Source organism: Lissotriton helveticus, chromosome 4_1, assembly GCF_964261635.1.
Source record: "Lissotriton helveticus chromosome 4_1, aLisHel1.1, whole genome shotgun sequence".
NCBI classification, from domain to species: Eukaryota; Metazoa; Chordata; class Amphibia; order Caudata; family Salamandridae; genus Lissotriton; species Lissotriton helveticus.
This window is the reverse complement of record NC_136063.1, coordinates 460,259,499-460,282,410: the sequence shown is the minus strand read 5'-3', so window position 1 is coordinate 460,282,410 and position 22,912 is coordinate 460,259,499.

The window sequence follows — 22,912 nt, the reverse complement described above, 5'->3', positions numbered from 1 at the left end:
GTTGGTACTAGGCAGCAATTTGTACGCCAACGCAAAAGGAAAGGACAGGAATGGACCGTATTTCATAAATATGGCGCATTCCTGCCTTTTCACATTGGCGCAACGCAGCAAGAAGACTGGCGGCGCTGCCCAACGCCAATTCCTCATAAATGAGGCCCTTGTTTTTAGCTACACCTCTGACCACGCCCCCACGCTCACTGACCTCTGGTTGGCTAGACACTGTTTAATATTCTTTTCCCACTGTAAAAATTATTTTGTGTGGGAATTGGGGGCGTTTATGGTTATCGATAATGAGGAGTACCAGGTTCTAGAAACTTTTGTCAGGAGGGGGTCCTTACTCCTATAAAGGTTTGACAAGGGGGTCTCGGCATCAACAAGTTTGAAGACCTCTGCCTTAGGATGAAAGCTGTCATAGCTTAACAAGGAATTCCTTGCCATTGGCTTGCGGTACAGCTCAGATTGTAAACCCCCTCCTGACGCTGAAATCAACAGGTCCAAGAAGGCAAGCTGGTGTCTATCAAATTCCATAGTAAATTTCAGGAAATGATTTCTAGCATTCAACCACGTGTGAAAATGGTGAAGTTCCTCTGCCGTGCCACGCCACACGACCAAGATATCGTCTATATATCTTTTCCATACTCGCAGACACTGGAGATGTGGGTTAGTGTCTGCGAGTACGTATGTCTGTTCAAAGGTATGAACATATAGATTAGCGAGGCTGGGAGCAAAGACACTTCCCATGCTCGTCCCGCTAACCTGAAGATAGATAGATTCCTCATACTGGAAGAAGTTCTCAGTCATGGCGATAGTCGCCAAAGTCATGATAAAGCTGACCGGAGTGATCGAATTCAGATCTCTGGTGTTTAAAAGGGCTTCAATGGCCTCTAGTGTCTCGGTTTGTGGGATCGATGTATATAAGCTCTCCACATCAAAGGACACTAGGAAATCAAGGTCTTCATTAAATTCTATGTCAGGCAAAATCCTTAGGACATCCTTAGTGTCCTTAAGGAAAGTTGGCATCTCCCGCACTATAGGCTGCAAGAAAAAGTCTACAAATGTAGACAAAGGTTCCAACAGAGAACCAATCCCCGATATGATGGGTCTACCGGGAGGGGGGCGTTGTGGCTTGTGCACCTTTGGAAGTGTGTAGAAATATGGCATTTTGGGATAGACAGTACGCAGATACTGGGACTCCTTGTCTGTAATCCATCCCTCTGCAAGGCCTTCCTCAACAATGTGGCCGATGACCACGGTCAGCCTGTCAGTCGGATCCTTGTCGAGTTTACGATAAGCCTTGGTGTCATTTAGTTGACGCATACACTCTTCACGGTACATGTCCGTGTCCATCAATACAGTAGCCCCACCCTTATCGGCTGGTTTGATTACCACCGATGTCAAGTTTGCCAATGTCGTAACTGCCTCCTGTTCAGCTTTAGAAAGATTAACAAAATGATTTTGAGGTCGGAGGTACAGTTGTGACAAATCATGATCCACTGCCTCTTCAAATGCCTGTACTTTCGCCGGTAGCCCCACTAGGCCGGGATTAAAAGTAGAGGGTCTCTTGAGGCCTGTGTTTACTGTGTCTTCACTTTGTGTGACAGTTGTTTTATTAGCAAACAAATAATGGAGCCTGATCTTGCGGAAGAATTTGCCCATTTCAGTTTGAATAAGAAACGGGTCACCCTTGTTGGTTTTGACAAAGCCTAGTCCTTTATTAAGGACTAATTCCTCAGTGTCAGTCAAGACATGTTTGCTGAGATTGATTACAAGGCTGATGTCCCTGCTTGTTCCCTCGGTATCTTCTTGCCGTCCCTCAGATCCATGGTTGCTGGGGGAAGGTTCCAACGTACTTGGCCTTGTTGTTGGCCTCTCCTTTTTCCTCTCGGACGTCCAAAGCCCTGTCCTAAAAAAGGCTGCTGGTTGTAGTCTGGGTATTGTTGTTGAGGTCCAAAGGGACCTGGAGGGGGGAACGATGGGGGACCCCAAGGTGATGGTTGCCACCATGGTGGAATAGGAGGTTGGGCATAATAAGAATTATAGCCCCTTCGATTTCTCCTATTGTTACCTCGCCCTCTTGTGCCTGCCTTAGCACCACCCTGGTTGGATGAGTCTGAGTCTGTGGAGGCATCATCTGAGTTTGACGTGCCATATGATGATCCTGACCGGCCAGTATTGTTAGATGCCGCCGGAAAAAAATTGTCCCCCGTATACGGATATACGGTCTCGGCAGAAAATTTGGCCAAATCTTTTTCAAATTTCGCAAGTTTTTGCACTAGGATAGAGTCCCTTAGTTCTTTACTGACTTTATTCCCTTCTTCCTGTCCTTTGCCAAAAACTTTACTCGTAAGAGTCGCACTGATTTGGCCCTCTAGGGTTTGAATTTCCACCATTATTTCGTCGGCTTTCTTTTTAGCAGTTTTTATGATCAGCACTAGCCAATCGCGCGTGCATTTCCACGCGATAAGATACCAGTCCCTACAAAAATCCTTGTTATCCAGAAACAAGCGAGGGGCATTGTTAACAATTAGCCCGCTAGGGGCACAGTTACCCCTGAGGTATTCAGCCATGATGATGCCATGGACGCAGACCCTTGCCTGCTTCTTTTTTAGTACAAGGACTTTGGCCCATCCATCATCACCAATTACTGGAGCCGATGCTATAGTACCCAGTATACTCGGATTTTCCGCCAAGATGGAATCAATCTCGGCGTCATCGAAAGCTAGACCAGGGTTGGTAGCCACGGTCACAACAAGGGAACACCCTGTGTTGGCGCAAGCCCAACCAATAAGACCTGGAGATGTTGGATAAATTGATTACTTAAATAGTTAAATAGTTACGGTGCAAAAGCAACATATAGGACCTGCAGCCACAGCTGCACAAAAACTACTAGACACAAGGAAGGTCCTAGGGGTAAGTTTATCGACCTCAACTGTTAAACCCCCTATACACAATTGACACCAACCAAAATTAACAGTGAGTCCAAGAGGTTTTTTTACCCTCTATGTGTTATTTATAAACATAAAAGATCCCAGATGATGAAGGGCGGTCTCGATGGTGGACTGATGGGAACTTGTTTATAATTAAACTACTCCCTGTTGTTGTTATATATTTGGGTACATTGTCTGTTCTTGGACTCACTGTTAATTTTGGTTGCTGGCTTTTTATATACCTTTGTAACGTTTTATTGCAGTGTAACACATTCCTGGCATTACTTTGATGCATTGTAAACCATCTTTGGAATCCCCGCTTCAGGCCCGTTCCCACACATATCCACAGTACTGTACCCCCACCCCTGGTCTCAGTAGGTGATTGCTATCGCGCAGCTGGGCATTCCGGCAGGAGCTGAAATACGCGCAATCAGTCGCATCTCATGGGGTTGTGGCATTGATTAATTCTGGCTCCTTTGATGGGAGGCGAATCCTACTGTACGGGGGCAATAAACTGTATCCGCAGGTGTTTGTTATGGCCTAGGATCGGATCGAACAGCCAGGTGCAGTGGAGGAGATTATCGAAGGGCCCGTTCGTGCGCAAGGGATGCAAGGGTATGTGGGCTCGGCACGGGAAGTGGCTCCGGGGCAAGGTCGCGCTGAGGATGCTTAATGACTCTAGCATGTGTGCTTGGGGGCTGTCAGCGCATGGGGGATGATTGCGAGGTTGCGGTGATGTGCAGGCGATCGGCAATGTTATGAACTGGCTACAGTGTCTAAAATGGCTGTCGCTTACGCGCTCGCAAAGGCCTAAGTGGGACAAGATGGTGCCGGTAATGTTCACATCGTAATCTAATATTTAACAGTCCTTCCTTTGAACATGCCTCGTCATCTTGTCAATCTATGTCAATGTTCATGATACTGTGTATTTCTTTGTCATACAATGCTTTCATATTTTCAAATTTAGTGTCCAAAGTCTTAGGGCATATCAAATTCATTAAAAGAGAGCACAAGGGCGGTATGCATTGTATCCCCAGGCAGCAACCACATATTACAAAAACTGGCACCAATATTATTATCAATAGTTTCCACCTCCAGTCTTTCAAAATGTTCCAAAACCAGCTTCCGAGTGTCCAGCCTTCTTGTTCCTGATGGATCTCCGATGTTAGTTTATGAAGGGGTTCTATTGCTTTGTAGACGGAAGGTGAATAGTCTGGGACGAAGGTGCAACAGCTGGCACCGATGATGCGGCATGCTCCTCCACGATCCGCCAGTACCACGTTGAGCACAAGGCGGTTCTGCAAAGCCACAAGGCGGACCGCCTGCAGCTCAGCTGTGTTGTTGGTGAGGATGCCAGCCGTGATGTTCAAAGCTGTTTCGACTGCTTGGGTCAGATGTCGGATGGCTCGACTGTTTGCCATCGGCCCCCAGAAAGGGATGAGTCCTTTTGCTCCATCGAGGAACTGTGATGAGGTGGAGTTTGCTTGCTCTGTGTCTATCGAACGTTTCTGTCTGTGATAGGCTGCTGGTGCCACGTATGTTGGAGGAAGGATAAAGGCCATGTAGTGTGCCACCCCAGCCTTTTGGGAGCCAGGTGTAAGCCTTTGTACCGCAGACAAAATACAGTCCTTTTGAAAGGGCAGGAGCTGTGGCCCACGATTTTCATCCCACGGCCTTCAATGCAAACAAGGCCTGAAACGTTCACCACAGTCAGAGTTGGAGCAGTCCGTTTTCGTAGATATGAGAAGGTGGGTCTGGCTGGGTTGTTGAACACTTGCATTTCGATTCGTTCTTTTTCCGGAATGTTCATTTGAAAGGTAGTGTTTGAGGTCAGAGGGCAAAAGGGAGCAGAGGTTCGTCCAGTTTTGTTCAGCCAGAACTCGCTGTAGAACTGTGTGATTGTTCCGTCGGATGTAGCATTGTCCTTGTTGCTCTCTTGCTGAAGCATTAGCCAGGCAAGGCAGGACCCATGAACAGAGAAGGGTGAAGGGATGAAAGGAATGGAATGTTCAGTGGCATGTGGTAGCAGCCCACAGATCCAACAGTTCGTGGTATTGGCAGCAAGGTTGTGTTGATGCAGCAGTTGTACAAAGGAGTTGTTCCAAAATTCTTTGCGTCTTTCTCGGAGATGGGGTGATAGTGAGACCAGATAATGCTCTTTCTTGGTGGTGAGCTGCATAGTGGGTGAAATTGTCTGGTGAGCAGGAGTGCTCTCTTCTATGAACCAGACTGTGACCATTAGCAAGAGGCAGATGAGGGATACGATGAAAAGTACAATTGTCTTTGTGCTATGCAGTTTGGCAGTCTTGGGGTCTTTGCGGTGGGTCTTCGGTCGTCCGGGATCTTCCATCACCTTCAAGAGGCTCGGTGACTGGCAGGACCACATACTTTGTCTGGCGTCTCTCCTGGTAGCCTTTGTAGTGTTAGCTACCGCTCTGAGATTTTTTGACTCAGTTAGTGGTCTGCTTGGTCGAGGCACTCTCCTTTCATCGCAAGTTGTACCCTTTTCTGGATGGCACAGTGGGATCGGGAAATTCTGCCAATTCGAGTGTCTCTGATTCTGGGTAACAACTCAGGGCTGGTCTGTCTTTGTTCAGGAGCTCTTCTTGGGTGTCGACGTTTTCGTTCGTCATCAGGGTCAGGGATATTCTTTTACAATGGTGAGCATGGAGCCAATTTCTCTTCCCTTCCACTCAAAGTGCAGTTCGGGTGGTGATCAAGACTTGCCTGGGGCCCATCCACCTGGGTTCCAAACTCTTCGATCTCTGAAAGTTCTTGATCAGGACGTACTCGCCAGGTTTGGTGTCATGTACGGGGCCCCTGGATGTGTCTGGTATGGTTTGCTGCACCTGTTGGTGGATTACAGTTAGTTCTTTGGTAAGGTTATGCAAATAATCAGACATTAGGATGTCCGGACATCATGGATGGAGGTTGGCTTCGGCGCGGCCCAAATGTTCATTGGCCGTCCAAAGACAACCTCGTACGGAGTCAAGTGGTGTCTGGTTGGGGTGGAGCGCATTGATAGCAATGCCAGTAGGAGGGCGTCAGGCCATTTCAGTCCTGTGGTGGCAACTATCTTTGCTAGTTTTAGCTTCAGTGTGGCGTTGTGTCTTTCTACCAGGCCTGCAGATTGGGGGTGGAAAACTGCGTGGAACTTTTTGTCTTACTCCCAACCCTTTCAATATGAGTTGGATAACTTCGGCTACGAAGTGGGGGCCATTGTCGCTCCATAAAATTCGGCAAAGGCTGTAGCGTGGGAAAAACTCTTTTAACAACACCATTGCAGTAGTGGTGGCGGTGTTGTCGCGGGTGGGGTAAGCTTCTACCCGTATTTCAGCCCTTGGCACTTTCTTACTGTATGTAATCCATTTGGAGGAATTCGAACGGATGGTCGGGGACTTCAAACCCTCCCCGTGGTACTACTGTCCCTTTCCCTGGATTCTGTTGCAGGCATATCATGCATTGTTGAACTAAGCGTTTTGCTGAGTCTGCTATCCTGTCATTATGCCATACTCTAGTGATCAGTTCGGTCATGGTAGCGGAACCTATGTGTGCCGGTAAGTGTGCCATGGTCAATATGGGGATCAAATATGTATTGGGTAACAGCCATTTGTCTTTGTCTATGTCCTCCAGCAGCCTTCATCGCCTTTTAGTCCCACCTGAGCCCATTCAGTCAGTTCGTGTGGTGTACTCATCAGTTGGATATCCCTGATAGCGGTCCTAGCATCTGTCCATTTCTCTGCTTGTGACCTGGTCACATACATCCGTGTCGTCGTTCTGTTTTCAGCTGTGCCTCGGGCAGTAACGTCAGCTAGTGCGTTTCCCTGTCCTATAATGTCCGTTACTTTCTTATGTGCTTGGCACTTGATTACTGCTAGCTGTTTGGGGAGGAGGACTGCTTCAGTCAGGGCGGAAACTAGATCTCCGTGTAAGATTGGTGTGCCGTGTGAGGTCAGGAATCCTCTTTCCCTCCAAAGGAGTCCGAAATGATGAACTACCCTGAAGGCATACTGGCTGTCCGTGTAAATGTTTACTGTTTTCCCTGCTGCTAAGATACACGCTCGTGTGAGGGCAATCAGTTCTGCCGCCTGTGCGGATCCCTGTTCAATTTGAGCTGTTTCAATAATGGTTCAGGCTGTGGTGACGGCATATCGGGGAGTTTGATGCACGAGCCATCTACCCATGGTTCTCCGTCAGGTTCTGGGAAGGCAGTGTCTCAGAGGTCTACTCTACTCTTTGTCTGTTCGTTGGTGAGGGTCACACAGTCATGTAGGAGAGTTACATTAGGGTCGTTTTCAGGCAAGGGTAACAATGTTGCTGGGTTCAGAGTGGTGCATCGTTTCAGAGTAATGTGTGGTGCCAATAGGGTCAGCTCATACCCGGTCAGTCGTGCACTAGTCAGGTGCTGGGTCTTGGTTTGGTTCAGGAGGGTGTCAACAGCATGGGGTACTGGAAATCACAATTCCTTCACTCTGTCGTATCGAGACTGCTGCGGCTGCAACAGCTCGCAGGCAAGCTGGTAATGCTCTGGCTACGTGGTCAAGAGTGGCTGAGAAATAGGCGCAAGGGCGCTGTTTGGGGCCAATAGATTGGGTCAAGACAGATAATGCACATCCCTCTCTCTCGTGTGTGAAAAGGGAGAATGGTTTTGAGTAGTTTGGGGTTCCTAGAATATGTGCAGAACAAAGGGCGTCTCACAATTCTTTGAACGCAGTCTGGCATTTAGGGGTCAAAGGGAGGGGAAAGGGAACATCTTTGGCTAGAAGGGAAAGTAGGGGTTTAACAATGAGACTAAAGTTTGGCAACCATTGTCGACAAAATGAGGAGAGGCCTACCAGAGAGCGGACTTGCTTCTGGTTCTTAGGGACGGGAGTATCTAGGATAGTCTGGATTCTGTCAGGTGTGAGTTTCCTTCCTTCCTTTGATAAGAGGTGTACTAGATATACCACTTGGGATTTACAAAACTGTAACTTCTTTCGGGAAACTTTGTGACTATTCTCTGCGAGGAAGTGTAGGAGCTGGATGGTGGCTGTGACTGCAAGTGGAGTGGTGTCGGCTGCTAAAAGGATTTCGTCTACACACTGTATCAACACCACTCCGTCCGGTAACTGAACTGCGTCTAACTGTCTCTTGAGTGCCTGGCTATAGATACTCGGACTTTCGGTGTACCCCTGGGGTGCTCAATAGAATCTATACGAGCGGGATCTTAGGATAAATCCGAAGAGGTAGCGGCTGTCTGGGTGAATGGGTATGGACAAGAAGGCGTTTTTGAGATCAATTACAGTGAAGGTGGTTGCAGTGGAAGGGATCAGGGTCAGGATGGTGGTGATGTCAGAGACTACAGGGTACTGTGGCACAACTATCTTGTTGACCTCTCATAGGTCGATAATGAAGCGGTACGCTTTCTCGTCTCCCTCTCCCTGTCTTTTGATGATCGGTAGAATTGGGCTGTTGCAGATGTTGCTAACTACTACTTCTACTACTCCTGCGTCGACTAGCGACTGTATTATTTCAATTAGTGCTTTCTCGCCTTCTGGTGATATCTTGTACTGGGGTACTTTTGGTAGGGTTGCGTCCTGTCGTACAGTTACATGCACTGGGTCTATCATCATTCGTCCTACGTCTGAGTCAGCTTTTGCCCATAAGTGCGATGGCAAGGTATCAAGTAGGGATACGTCTGCATCAGCAATGGGGTACATGTGTCGTGGAGGGCAAGATCTGAGTAGGCCAGGGTTGTCATATAGAAGGACTTGGACTCCGTCTGGCGAGCATCTAATAGTTGCTCGAAAATACTTCAGCAAGTCAAGACCCATAATGGCGTCCGGGGTATTGGAGGAGAGGAGAAATGTTGTGTCAATGATATTGTCTTCAAGATTAAAAGGGATCGGTTTGGACAAGGGGTTGGTGGAGGGCTTACCATCAAATCCTATTGATGTTACGTGTGAGCCAGACAAGGGTGGCCTTGGAATCAGTCGTTTGGATAATGCACTACGTGTTGCTCCTGTGTCTACCAGAAATGGAGACTTCGTGCCTAGGACCTTTGCGGTAACATAAGGGCCTTGCTGGTCAACATACAGCTTGACTGGATCCTCCCTTGCCCTTGGCAGCCCTATGCGTAGTCGTATGCGTTGTCACAGTCAGACTGTTGGTACTGATTCTGTCGTTGACGGTCAAATGTATTTGCTCTACTTGGCCTTTCGTCACTAGTGTCGTTTGCGTACCCTCGTCCACGTCCTCTATTTCGCGGTCCATTCGCTAGTTCTCTTGCCTCTTTGTTCCTATTCATTTCTAACAGGACCGGACATTGAGACTTCCAATGCCCGTACTCTTTACAAAAAGCACATTGGTTCTCGCCTAAGTCTCTACGACCAGCATAGGGTGCGAGTGCATTGCTTCGGGGCGGTGGAGTTCTAGGGGTATTCTGTTGATAACCTCCCTTGTACTGTTCTTTCCCTATACTCACGCCTTGTAATTGGGCTATCATAACCCGTTCCTTTAAATCCTTCTTTTTCCTTTCGGAAGCTCTATCGCTTTCATTCTTTTGGTGCTCGTAATACTGAGCCATTTGGAGGATGGCCGCGGGCTTTGAGGCAGCCCAACTGCTTTCACTAGTTTGCAATTTCTGTGAAACTTCCGGTAACAAACCTTTAACATAATTTTGTACGAACAAGTGATGTCCGGTCGCAGTGGTCATGTCCTGTCCACTGTAATCGGAAAACACCGTTTCGAACCGGGAGAAGTATTCGGAGACATCTTCTTGGGGTTTTTGGTGGCAAGCTGTCACTATAGACCAGTCTACCTTTTTCTCGAGGATCAGAGTCTTTACCTTTTGTACGATTTTATCTGGGAGGTCTAATATTGCTTTTAAGGGCTTCTGTCCATGGTTTCGTTGTTTATCTAGGCTGTCGAATTGTTCCCAGGTATGTCCGAACAGATCAGTGTGGTTGACTTTCCGGATTTTCTTCCACACGTCAGCTGGCAGACATAGCCCAAAGAACAAGTCAATGTCGGCAAGGGTCATGATCGTTGATCCCAAAGCGGTACCTAGTTCCGTATAGAACGCAGTGGGATTCTTTCGCAAGTCCGGCAAGGATTTGTGGAACGTCAGGATGTCCTGTCTATCCCAAGGCTGATATACCCAGTTGTATACTACTCTTCCTTTTGCGTCCTGGTGATTTATGTCGTCATGAGTTCCCGATCCTCTTGGGGGAACCCAGTAGGGGGCAGCTTCTTTTATGGGCATCATGTTGTCAAATCTTTCTATTGGGGGTTCAGTTATCACAGGCGTGACGTTCTTAACTATTCGTCCCTGTTCTCTGAGGTGGAAGACTTCTAAAGTGTAGGAGAAGAGTTCGGCTACGTTACATTCACTCTCATCCCCTGTGTCCACCTTCCTATATAGGGCCATGAGACGGTTAGGTCCTGTTTCCTTATATTTTTCTTCGTACGCTGTGAGGGTGTGATAACAAAAACGCACGACAAAATGTTGTTTGTAATTGCCAATGTACCAGCTACACGTGTCTGTGATATGCTCTTCGGTTTCCTTCCTATCGACTAAGGTCTTTACTACTCTGTCGATGACGGCCCACTCAGTTGTGCTCAAACGGGGAATTCTCACCAGTTCTTTCTCTTGGGTTTCAATCTTTTCTGAGGTGCCTTTTGACGAGGTGTTTAGTACGAGAGGCTCAGTCGGCGCGGAGGCCGTGGGTACCAAGGCCCTGGCACTACCTTCAGTTAAGTTCTGGGGTTCTAGGTGCTGTACTAAGGGGTGGGTAGGGACATAAGGAGGAGGCATGTAGATGATTGGGGGACCTAGGAGTAAATCATCGTCCGTCCTTTGCTTTGATGATAGTTCAGGGTAAAGCGCTGAGGGTGTTCTAACAGGGCATTGGCCTGAGGTTCCTGACTCTCGTTCTTGTCTTGCGTTTTCTCTTTCCTTCACTTCCTCTTCCAACTTTTTACCAGCTAAGTGAGCTGCTTTTCTTAGTTCTTTATCGCTTTTTGCTTCGTCTCTCTTTTTACGTTGCGTTGCTTCTTTGTGCCACATGCCGAGACTATCAAGCATGGTTGGCGTTGTTCTGTTTTTGCGAAGGGCTATTTCTAGCGCTTCAATTTTTGCGAGGTCAAAAGATCCTATCAGTGGCCACTGTCTTTCTCGATCTTTTGTAGTATTTTTATGCCATAGTTTACTGTAAGCTACGGCGACTAGTCCATATCTAACATACATGTCCTTATTAGGGGTGCCTTCCAGTGGAGCTGGATGATTTACCTCTAATAAACGGTCCGGGATGAACCAATTTCCAATCAGTGCGGAGAAGATAGGCATGACGTATATCGGACAAGTGAAGATCTCAAATAATGTTGGAAAAAGGTCCGCACTACCTATCCTTCACTACCTGCAAAGACTAGACAGAATATTTCTATTCTTCGTTGTTTGCAAACAGAGAATATCTCAAGAGAACCAATATGTCGAGTAGCAACGAAGGCTAAACGAACCAATAAATATAAGTAACCAAATGCGTCGAGTAGCAACGAAGGCTAAACGAACCAATAAATATAAGTAATACTAGTATTTTCCAAACAATCAATCAATCAATCAATCAAAAACAGTTGTGCTGCACGACCTTACCCGGACCGTATGGACTGTTTCTCGTCTTCCACTTCCAGCGCCCGATCGTCCTCTATTCCCCGTTGTTGCCGTGGCACTCCTGTGGGATCCCAGTCAGGAACGCAGATCACTCGAGAGAGGTCCGTTCAGAACCAGTGAAGGTCGGATGATAGGCTGACAGACGAGGGTCTATTGGGCAGGAGCTCTTTCCCGATCGTTGCAGTCGTTCACTCCGTCATTAGGACCTCTCTCACTGGACCCACGTGTCGCTGATTTCGCCCCGCGTTGGGACGCCAATTGATGAACGAAGCAGATTTTCCCCAGATATCCTCAAGCACTGCTTGGCGTTAGTAGCCTCTAGTTCAATCGTAGTTATCAAATAAAGAGGCGGGCGCTGGAAATTGGAAAGCAGGAAACTGATTCATTCTTTGAAGGAAAACACGTCGGGACTGACGAACAGGGCGTCGTTTCGAGGTGTTCTAACTGCATCTCTGTGGCCTGGCCTTTTATATACATTTGTAATGTTTTATTGCAGTGTAACACATTCCTGGGATTACTTTGATGCATTGTAAACCATCTTTGGAATCTCCGCTTCAGGCCCGTTCCCACACATATCAACAGTACTGTACCCCCACCCCTGGTCTCAGTAGGTGATTGCTATCGCGCAGCTGGGCATTCCGGCAGGAGCTGAAATACGTGCAATCGGTCGGATCACATGGGGTTGTGGCATTGATTAATTCTGGCTCCTTTGATGGGAGGCGGAATCCTACTTTACGGGGGCAATAAACTGTATCCGCAGGGGTTGGTTATGGCCTGGGATCGGATCGAACAGCCAGGTGCAGGGGAGGAGATTATCGAAGGCCCATTCGTGCGCAAGGGATGAAAGGGTATGTGGGCTCGGCACAGGAAGTGGCTCCGGGGCAGGGTCGCGCTGAGGATGCTTTATGACTCTAGCATGTGTGCTTGGGGGCTGTCAGCACGTGGGGGATGATTGCGAGGTGGCGGAGATGTGCAGGCGATCGGCAATGTTATGAACTGGCCACAGTGTCTAAAATGGCTGCCGCTTACGCGCTCGCAAAGGCCTAAGTGGGACAAGATGGTGCCGGTAATGTTCACATCGTAATCTAATATTTAACATCAGTTATCTCTAATCTACGTACAGGAAGTCCAGAGCTCTGATTACAGGTTGGAGGTTCAATGGTTAAGTTGTTTCATATTTCTAAACATGTTAAATAATTGTAATAATCCCCAATTGCGAACTTCACTACTTATATACTATACAAATGCTCCTGTTCAGACTAATATGGTTTAGCGCCTACAATGCCCAAATTTGGTTTGTATGATGAACATTGATTCTGATTTACTGATACTTAACATGGATTGCTATGCACTTGTGAAAATATAAATTTATTTTAAAGCAATTTAGTTTGTTTAAAAAAATGTGTTATGTTATGTATATTATTATGTGTTTTTTATAGGGCATCTCACTCGACAGGGTATCCTGGTGCTGAAACAGGAGTTATATGGGCTGAGCCATGATTGATGCTTTGTGAAGAGCCAGGCCTTCAGCTTCTTGTGGAATTGAAGAACTGAGGAGAAGGCTCTGATGTGCAGGGGCAGGTCATTCCAGTCTTTAGGAGTGAGGTAATAGAGGAAAGAACTCCAGATCGGGTTCTCTTTATAGAGGTAATGTGTGTGATCAGGAGTCCGGCTGAGGAGAAGAGTCTGAAACTTTCCCCAATTTGACTTAGATTGGAGTGGGAATAGTAAATATATACCCTTCAAAGTCCAACACTTTCTCCACTATGGCTGGGTTGGTGTGAGAGTAGTAAACTTGTATCCCTCAAAGTCCAACACTTTGTACAAAATGAATCATGTTGAAGTGTGAACAGTAAACATGTACCCCTCAAAGTCCAGCACTTTCCCCAATGTTGCTTAGATTGGAGGCGGAATAGTAAATTTGTATCCATCAAAGTTGAACACTTTTTCCAATATGCCTAAGACTGTAGTAGGAATAGTTAATTTGTACCCTTTCAGTCCAATACTTTTCCCAATATGGTCTAGGTTGGAGTGGGAATAGTATGTTAATTCCCTTCAAAGTCCAACACAATCCCCAATGTGACTTAGGTTGGAGGGGACTTAGTGAATCAGTGCCCTTCAAACTCCAAAATGTTCACCAATGTGCTTTAAATTCGAGTAGGAATAGTACATATGTCCCTCTCGAAGTCCAACACTTTCCTCAATGTGGTTTAGATTGGAGTGGAAGGAGTACATTTGCACCCTAAAAGACCAACACTTTCCCCAATATGCACTTGGTTGAAGTGTGAATAGTAAACATGTGCCCCTCAAAGTCCAACTATTTCCCAATATGTATTAGGTTTGAGCGGGACCAGTAAATTAGTACCCTTCAAAGTCAAACACATTCTTCAATGTGGCTTATACTAGACTGGAAACAGTAAATCCATACCTCTCAAGATGCAGCACTTTTTACAGTAAGTGTTAGGCTGGAGTGAGTTAGAAACTGGGTCTCTAGTTAGCAGAGGTGTACTATGTACCCTGTCCAGGTAGGGCCCCCAGTCCTAGTCAGGGTAAGCTAGATACACACTAAAAGATAACCCGTGCTCACCCTTTGTTAGTTGGCACAGAACAGGCAGGATTGATTCAAAGAGTCAATGTGTAATGTATTTGTGCAACACACAGTAACAAAATGAAAATACCACGAAAATACTCCACACCAGTTCAGAAAATGTTATCTTTTTAATGGGAAAATCAAGACCAGAATGACAAAAATCCAATGAGAAGAACCGGAGTTATGACTTTTTAAAGAATTAACCAAAAATACTGCTTAGAAGTCAATAGCGCAAGGGGTTACTTGAGGTTGCGCTAGACTGGGGTAAATCCAAAGTTTAGGCAGACCATGATGGAGGGCAGGCTGGCTACATGACTCACAGGTTCCATTGACAAAGTGGCTTGGAAGGAGCAAGTATCGTAGTCGAAGTCTCAAAGACTCGATGCGAGGCGTTGGAGGTGCTGTGTCATCGTCGATCCCATGGATGGAGGTGAAGTATCAACTCCAATCCGCGGTGTCGATGAATGCTTCAGCATAGAACCCCTTCATTAAGCAAGGGCTGTATCAATGTCAAACTGTGTAGACTGTCGGCATTGAGTCACACATTTCGCCAAGGCGATGCCGTTGATCGGCTACTGCATCAACATCTAAGGGCAATGCCTCAGTGCCAATCAGTGCAAAATCGTCACTGTGTCAGTTTCAAAGCAAAAACAGCTGCAGATCCTACCTCTGAGGCCCAGGACTGGATTGGCACCTCAGGCAAGGGAGGACACATATATGACAAAGTCCAGCAGGGTTGTAGGAAATCTTTGATGACCCTGAGACTTCAGGAACTATGGCAAGCCAGCAAGCCCTTGGAGTCAGTCTGGGATCAAGTGAGATGGGTCCAGTTGTAGTGTAGTTCCTATATTCCCAATAGGCTCTGCGCATTGGAATTATATAAACAGCAGTGTAGACGTAGGACTGAGGTCGACTAGGTCTCTACTGACTATATTAGACTTAATTAGTTTTGCCAGCTAGCTCAGAGGTCACTAGAAACTTTCTCGAGTAAACAAGGAGGAGTTTAACTTCCCTGGATAGACAAGAAGGGATTAGCTTCTGACAACCATAAACATGACCACTTTGCTCCCTCAGAATAAGAGTGTATCTCTAGAGTCGTGTGAAAACAATAGACAGCTATTTCACTCAGTCAATTGTGCATACTTAGTTTCACCAGAGTGCAGAGAAATAGAGAGACGGGCGTTTTCAATAAAAGGTGTTATTTATTGAGCAGTCTTCTTTCTCATGCAAGAGAAATGAATTGCCACAATTGCAATACTTATAGTAAAGTAAAGTGCGTACAGTAAAAGGAGTATTATAAAATAATACTGTAAAAGCATTGATATGGTTTCTTAGCGATATGATACTTAAAAAAAACCTGAAAGATGTTTGGCGTACTAAACATCCTACCACTCCCGGCTATACTTATTTCTCAGCCCCACATCAGACTCTTTCTAGGATTGATTTGGTATGGACAACAGACAATATATTAGCAAACTGTGAAATAGAAATTTGCCCCAAAGTTACCTCAGATCATAACCCGATCCTGATAGAATTTAAAATCTTGGATATTAAACAAACGACACGTCAATTTACATTTCCCAGATATTTATTTACGGACCCAAAATTCATCTCGGGCTTGAAGAACCACATACTGGAATGTATATCACTTAACATCAATTCCACCGCTGTTAATTATGTATGGGACTCATGTAAATGTAGCATTAGAAGGTACACACAACAATATATATTTTGTGATAACGCAGAAAAGAGAAGAGTACAAAAACTAGTCACTTCCAATATTTTAACAGCTGAACAACAACTCGCTGATGCTATTGTACAAGGTAACACTAACATTGAAGCACTAAAATTAATACTAATTTCATTAAGAGCAACCTTAAAGAAAACTCTTAGAGAAAAATATAGCTCTAAAATACATAAATACAAGATGACACAGTACGAAGGGGGTGACAGGATTGGGAACATTTTGGCCTATAAAGTAGCCGACAAAAAGGCTAAAACTACTATAAAAACAATAAGAGGGTTGGATTCTAAAATCTATAAAAAACCAGAACAGATTTTGGAACAATTCGCCAAATATTATTGTCATCTATACACTCCAGAGAACGTACCCACATTAGAAACCATAGAATCCTATTTAGAAATACATAGACCAGGAAGTATGGATCCGGAAATAAATAGACTACTTGGCACTAAAATTTCAACTGAAGAAATAAAAAAGGCCATACAATCACTGCCCTTAGGTAAGGCCGCAGGCAAAGACAGCTTGCCTATGGAGATATACAAGATCTGTGAACTAGAACTACTCCCTCTATTCCATCAGGTGATAGACTCTATAGGTGAAACTGGCAGCGCTCCTATCTCATGGCGTATAGCCAAAATCATTTTCTTTTCGAAAAAAAAAAAACCACCGGAAGAACAGGGATCATATCGACCGATTTCATTAATTAATACTGACGCAAAAATCTTCGCCAAAATACTTTCTAATCGGTTAGCCCCTATAATGCCCAATCTGGTTAACTGCCAGCAGCATGGATTCGTGGTGGGGAGAGACACCACTGCCCATGTCAACACTGCGGTAATTGCCTTTGATGTTGCGGCGGCTACTCTCGCCCCACTCGGAATGGTCATGCTAGATGCGGAGAAAGCATTTGACCGAGTGTGGTGGGAGTACCTCTGGGCAACATTAAGGGCATTCGGTATACAGGGACAATATTTGAGATGGATCCAATCCCTATACGAGGCACCAACAGCTATAGCAAGCTATTTGGGAAACGACTCAGACAGTTTTTTAATAAAAAGGGGCACTAGACAGGGGTGTCCTCTTTCACCCCTGCTTTTCGCCCTAGCCTTAGAACCATTTTTAAATGCGCTAACAACTCAAGACCACATCATCCCAATAGAACATGAAGGTAAGAGCTTAAAAATCACCGCCTTCGCTGATGACATTGCTATATTTACCTCCGATTTGTTACAAGCTATGCCTAACATAATTAAGGAAGCTAGGGACTTTGGCGCTATATCGGGCTATCGGTTAAACGTCAATAACACTCAAGTGATAGCAAATTATCAACCCCTACAACCGATAATAGGCTTATGCCCTAACGCCACTTATTTAGGGGTGAAACTAACTTCCAATATTGATAAAATCATTCCATTAAACTATGAACCCCTACTTAAAGATATCACATCCACCCTTAAAAACTGGCATAAAATACCACTTAGTTTGATCGGACGCATTAATATAATCAAAATGAAAATAGTACCGAAATTACTCTACCTGTTTAGATCCATCCCGCTACAACTGAACAAATCTTACATCAAGAGGATAGAAAGCATCTGTAGCAACTATATCTGGGGATATAAAAAAGCCCGTTGGTCGATGACGGCACTGAAATTATCAATTGAAAAAGGGGGATTAAATTTCCCGGAGCTAAAAATTTACTTTTTTGCAACTTTTATTTCGCGCATACGCAGCCTTTTGTCCAAAGAACCCCCCCCCCCTATTCTACCATCAATTTATGCTAGGGCCACAAAGTAACCAGTTTTTATTTCGGGTACACGACCCGAACTATTACAAGAGAGTCAAATTTAAGACTGCGAGAGCTATCAAAAAAATTTGGGACCAAATTATGGATACTGATAAAATATCCTTCTTCAACGCTGAACTACCAATATGGGGGAATCCAGGGTTGCCAAGTATTTTTTCTGATGGTGCTTGTGTTCAATGGCTAGATCAGGGTATGAACTCGTTAGGAGATCTTTATGGTTCGGAAGGCTTCCTAAGCTGTAATACATTAAAAATACTATATAAAATTAAAGATACTATGTATTTTAAATATATGCAGATACAGGACTTTTTTATTAATAAAATGAAAATTGAGAGTGTTGAGCAATCAGACATCTTAAAATGTATCTTTTCGAATCATACTAAATCTCTTATTAGCAAAAGTTACACTCTTCTGAATAAAGGTTATGCGGGGGATTGTGGTAAAATGGCGGACAAATGGACTAAGAGGCTGGGAATTAATATTAACTCCAACCAGATTATGAACTCACTTAAACAAATAAACCGAGTGGTTCACTCCTCGAACTTAAGGTTACAATCTTATAGAACAATTACCCAATTATACTATACACCCAAAAAAAATTCTGGCTGGACATCTGGTAATATTTTCAATGAAAGTACTAAATGTTTAAAATGCAATAAAGAAGCTGCTGGCATAGAACATATGCTTTACCAGTGTCCGAAATTCTCAACCTTTTGGTCAGGAATAATCGACGTCCTCAATAAAAAACACATACCTTTACCGGCTCTATCCGCCCATTTAGTTTTGCTTGATATACAAGATACTAATAGTAACTTTAAAGATTTGATAACAATTATTTTTGCTTGCGCGAGACTAGCCATTGCGCGAACTTGGATATCGAAGGAACCCCCAAGTGTCATGGATTGGTGGTATTTAATTCATGAGACCTACACTATGGAGCTCTCACTGGCTAAACTAAGAGGCCCAAAAGCATTAAAAGGACGGGAAAAAATATGGGGAACATTTATCAACTAAATACATGATCCTACTGCGCTAACGGCACATTTGATCCTTTTTGTGCTTTTTGGAATTTATCGTTTCCTTTATTCTTCTCCTCTCTTTCTTTCCTTTTTTTTTCTTTTTTCTTCTTCTCTTTCCATATATACAATGACTATTATACGTATAGTTTATTATACATGTATGTATAACTAATGTGATTTCAATATTGTATTTACTTTTCTCTCTTTTCCTCTTGCAATAAATAAAAAGTAAAAAAAAAAAAAAAAGATACTTTAAAATAGATAAAATATATACATACATAAATACATTGACTAACGTACTCAACTGGTGCTTCTAATCTACGCCTAGCCCGGTGTACCTGACCTAAGCCTAATACGTGGGAAGGAGTAAGTAAGTTGCAATTTAAGTTAAGTTGTTTTTGCCAAGAAGCTGAGTCAAGAATTCTCTTTAAGGGTTTAGTCAGCTCCGCACCTGGGTAATAGAAAGCAGGAGGTCTGGTATCTCTTTCTCAGGACTCAATATCCCAGCAACCCGCAAGGGCGGCTGAAAACACCGGAGCTGGATTTTCTCGGCTGGAGAAAAATACAGCGTCTCTCTCAGTGCGTCAAAGGGGAGAAGCGGCGTCCGTGGGCTCTCGCATCAGCTGGGCTCTCGGGCAAGTAGATAGCCGCTCTGCTCCAAATCACCGTGTGTTTGCTTAAGGCAACGTTGGCATATATCTGGAAGGTGCCGGGTTTGACGTAAGGTTGGACATAAGACGTCAATAAAGATGTCACTAAGAACTGGCCGTTCTTTCAGTGCTTACAGGAGTTCTAGGACAAATCAAAACAGAAGCATGGGGATTTCCCAGGTTGCTGGAGGTTTGCTTTGTTTTAACAACGCGTTGTACTCTCTAGGAGTCTGGGGAAGTAGCTTGCTTAATTTGGACTGCATGGGCTACGACTAAATATGGATATGATTCTTATGCCTTTATAAGGATATTATTTATTATAGCCATTCAAGGGCATAAATTAGGAATATTGAATTAGGGTCCTAGATAGAAATACAACACCCACTCCACGATCTAATGTCCCTCATTACTAAAACTAAGCAATAGTAAACATATAATGGTGCATGTGTTTTCCAACCCACCCCAAAATACATATTTTGCATTTGAAATGGTCTATGGTAAATACACGAAAATGAGTATTGGTACTGTATGCTTTTCAAGCAGTGGTATCATTCAGTTAAAATGTAAATATATATCAGCTGAACGATTTGCGAAAAATACACATGAAATGGCTCTGAATACAGAAAAGAAGGTCGAGACCATTCCATCACATATTAATACAAATGCTGTACATGTGCTAGAGGCTGAGGTAAAATATTTTCTCTAGAGTTCCTAAAATAGAACCTCTGTTTTCTAAGAATAGTTCTACTTTAAGCAGAGCACATGTGCCAGAAAAAGGTAAATATTTTGGAAGTGAAAAAAAATAATTTCGTTTTTGGGGGAAAAAATAGTTCCAACTGTTTTCAGTAGCTTTTGTTTATCAAAGCTGAAGGCCGAATTCAGAGTTCAGGGAACGCTGTGTGCTTTTTGCTTAAAAAGTTATTCACGTTGTTCAGGGGAGAACATCATTTCAGACAGACTCGCAAAAAATTGGTCTACGACATCAGGTGAAAGTTCGACCAAGTTTGAAAATGCCGAAACAGTGCATGTGTGAGAATGATTGCTATCATCGATGTCAGGATCAGCAATGCTCTCAGAAGGTTGTACCTGTGTGATGCTGCTCCCATCTCGTACTCCACTGCCACATACTCTTAGTGGTGAAGTCTCAACGAATGCCGTCATCAGAATGGGTAGCTGCTGGGGACAACACGATGCATGAGCCGTTACAGGACCTAGCAAGGTATCTGTATCCATTGGTACTGCTGATGGTAGTGTAAGACAGACGTCCAACACGCCTTCTTCTCCGCATAGCATACATCGAAGCACAGGTAAAATGCAATTTTGCCAGATAGGCCTGAATGAAAGAAACCAGGTCATATTCAGATCTCTTAGCCGGGCTAATCCGAGGACTTTAGTTATGCGGTCCAGATAGCGTATAGCTAGGATCGTTTCTTCCATCGTTGCTGGAGTCTTGTCTGCGACTTGGCTTGTCATATTGGAGTAGAAGGATCAAAATTAAAATTCCTGCCACGAGCCCCAAAAGTAGAGGTAGGCCGCCAAAGACAGAATGGACAAAATTAGGAAAGATGCCCAGAACTGTTTTGAAGGGTGTTAACAGTCCCGAAAAAATTGTCTTAAATGCATGTGCAATGCCAATGGTATCTGACATGTTTAACATTTGGCTTAGCATTTCTACGAAATGCACGGGGCAATTTGTTGATAAAAGGGTATGTATCTCTGCCGTTGTCCTTGCAACTTGCAGATGATACGTTTCTTTGGACGAGGTCAAAGGCACAGTTGTCTGTAAAAGAATAGACTTCATTCTGCTTAAAGTATCAATTTGAATAGAAGAGATATTCAAATAAGGCCATATTGCCGCCTCTAGGTCTGTAGTGCTGTTTGGATACAATACTTGCATACAGCAAGTGACCATGGAACTAACGCTTACGAGAATGGCTTTCCCTGGCACCATGCCACAACAGCTGTGGTCATTTATTAGAATATAGCTCCCGTTAGAAAGCTCTCTAAAGAATGGCTCTATCTGTGTTGCAGGAGTGCCGTGCAGGTGACATGAAAGGTTATTAGAAGACCCTTCGCAGGCCCCATGCAAGTTAATACCTTGACACAGAAGTGTACCGCTTAGTGATCGTTTACAATTTTTACCACTAAGAAATACATTCTTTTTCTTTTCACTGTAATATGTGTGTGTATAAGGTAATTTCCATGTTGACTTGATGTACCCTTTACCCAACTTTTCATACTGGCACGCTGGTATATACTCTTGGCAATATTTAAATTGGAAAGTTGTTATCGGGATTGTAATTATTCCGTGTATTATCCATTCAATGACCGGTCTTTCTGACATTGTCAATGGTAATCTCTCATGTTTTTCAATGCTAAGAATCGTATAGTCTGCTCCTTTTTTGTGCCAAACTGATTTGTTTATCAGTAAGGTTAAAGATAGAGAATAATGACGTTGTGTTGAATAAACGCCATGGTACGTAGCCTGAAGGCAGATTTTGCAACTTCCGGCCAAGCTGTACAATAGAACGTAATTGGGACTGACCATGTTGTAACATTAGTAAGTCCTGCTCTATTATATCAATAGCAGATGATACAATACTGTCCAGTGAATATATTCTGGAGGACAGAGTCGTTAACCCATTGTCCACCGCAGAAAGTGATTTTTCCAAATTAATACTATCAATTTCTCGTATTTTTTCTGCTGTTTCAATTTGCATTACTTTCCAAGCTTCGTTGTACGCAGCGTATATACCGGTTGCTATGAAACGTTTTTGACGCTGTTTGCGTGGTCCCAGAATGAAATCACGCAAGTCAGCACCGTCTTTAAGTAAAGTCAAGTGTTGCTTAAATTCTGCCAGTGTGGATTTTTGTAGCCATTCGAGGCATAATTTCCCTACACTGTATGTTGTAACTATCCCTGGATGTTGTCTCTGGGAGTATCTAGGGTCTGGCCTGTTCAGTTTTAACCCCTGTAATTTGTTCAGGAATCTATCTTGACAGTTATTTGTGTCTGTGGGCCAGATCAACCATTTTTTCCAATCAGGATGTGTTCTGTTTTTGTATAAAATATGGGATACTTCTATCTCCATATCAGTAGTGCTATTACTATCAGGTATGGGCTTTGGAATAGACGGTTTGTTTAAGACTTTAATTTTGGATAGGCCAAGACAGGTAGTCTGTTGAATGGTGTCATTCAAGAATATTAATTGTTCTGGGATCATGCAGGCTCTACATAATGCTTCTAAACCTTGGACCTGCCAATCTTTTGTACCCCAGATGGTTTTTGTTTCAATGTTGTTTATCCAGAATTCAAAACCAAATGTAATCATTTTTTCATAAAATGTTTCAGAATAGATCAATTTAGTATTTGTCAGCATTGTTTTCATTCCTGTCTTATTTGACATTTTAAAATAAAACGTTTCTGCATTACTTGTGTTAAACCCTGAGAAGTATGGACATTTCTCATAAAACGTTTTTGAGCTGCTTTTAGATGGCGTTGCACAATGTTCCTATTGGTTATAATTA